Source organism: Pezoporus flaviventris, unplaced genomic scaffold, assembly GCF_033815535.1.
Source record: "Pezoporus flaviventris isolate CSIRO_AGI_PZ_B2104156 unplaced genomic scaffold, CSIRO_AGI_Pfla_v1 ptg000262l, whole genome shotgun sequence".
Lineage (NCBI taxonomy): Eukaryota > Metazoa > Chordata > Aves > Psittaciformes > Psittacidae > Pezoporus > Pezoporus flaviventris.
In genome coordinates this window covers 57,171-58,909 of record NW_026892809.1, presented here as the reverse complement: position 1 = coordinate 58,909, position 1,739 = coordinate 57,171, and positions in this window count along the sequence as shown.

Here is a 1,739-nt window from a genome sequence, read left to right as displayed (position 1 = left end):
GTAGCTTCAGAAGTGATTCTGCATTGTCTGTCTGTGCGTTACAAACCAGCCTTTGAGATTAATTCCTTGTTATTAGAGTATACTCAGCATAGAGCTTGGTTTCAATGCTTCTCTTGCATTTCCAGGGACTGATTTTGCTTTTCTTAGGCTGCTTGTTGGTGGAAGCTCACTGGAAATAGGACAAGGTGCCCCACGTCAACAGGCAGAAACCAGGAACGTGACAGGGGTTGCAGAACAAGTAAGTCGTTTGCTTTCTGAGTTAACAGTAGGAGAGCAGGTTGATACGGCTCAACCTTCATCTCTCTACAAAGGAATGAACATTTTCGTGGTCATCTGTTTGGGACAGGCATTCATTGTAACCAATGAGATGCAGAAGCCCAGAAGGGGATCCTACAGGAAAGAGCATTTTTGAAGGCTCTCTGTGCTGTTTGTGAAAGCAGAAGATGCCTTCCTTGCTGACCACCTCTTGCCTGGACATGTAAGTGTTGCCTGTCGTGAGCATTGACAGCACACCATAAAGGAGAACGGGCTAAGAGGGACCCTAAGCCTTTTGCTTTCCAAGGGTAGTTAATAGCAGTGTGTTTGCTGACAGCTACGAGGGTGACAACACTCACGCACCGCCTTAAGCAATGGATGATTTTTAAGTTCAGGCCCAATTTGTGTCTGGTTTCTTTCGCTCTCTTTGAAAAGAGACTTTAAAAGGCAGAATGAGGACCAAGCAGTGTGTGCTGTGATTAAGTTGGTGACGTGTGCTCTGCTTGCAGTGAAAGACCATTAATGTCAGAGCGTTGGATAACCCGTCGAAGAAAACTGGGACAGAAATGATCAACCGAGTGACCTGAATGGTTTCATCCGTTTCTCTGCTGAGCTTCCATCATACTGGGTCCTGTGCCAAGGTATTGACACAAAGCAGTCAGATCTAATGTTCGGGTGAGGAGTGTTTTCTGTGATGGGAGTGGTTGTTTCCTATGTTGTTTGGCTGGTGTCTTCAGCCAGTGTCTTCAGCGTGTGACCTGCAGACACTAGAAGGTGACAGGACACTTTTAGGGGAACTGTTTGTAAGCTGTCACCAAGAAACTTAGTTGTCTGTAGGTTTAAATGAGCACAATATGGATTTGCATTCCCTGGAAGAATGTTTTAGGTGTTGACAAGTCAGAAGAGGCTCAGAGTCAAGGCCCATGAAGCCAAAGGAGATACAGCTATCACATGCATTTCAACAACTCTCTAATGTTTCCCATCTGACTCTGGGGGGCACTTCCTTCTAGTGCCCAAGATTTCCATTTGTGGATTAACTGTTTTGAGCTGCTCTGTTGTCACTTCCCTGTGGGGTTGGAGGATATGTGGTGCATAGTCAGCAAGCACAGGTATTAGAGGGGAGATTTGTAGTCGGAAAGCCAGCTGTGTACATCGATGCGTGGTCCAGGATCCATCTGCAGGAATATCGGATCTGCCCAGATTTATGTCTGATAGGCAGAACGAAAAATTCTGTTCTGGGGTCTACAGTGCTTTGCCGGGCTCTGTTTTTCCATGCAGTAATGGCTTTATTTATACCCACAATGGTTTTAGTCTCACAAATGCCAGGGTGTTGCCACAAGCTGGTACAAATGTTAATGGGCAGGAATGGGGCAATAATCTCAGGCCACTGTCTTTACTCCATGCACAGCAATAGCTGTGTCCTGGTAATAGCTGCAGGCTTTGAAATGATACAGGCTGGCAGGAAGCTCCCAGTGTATAGTTTG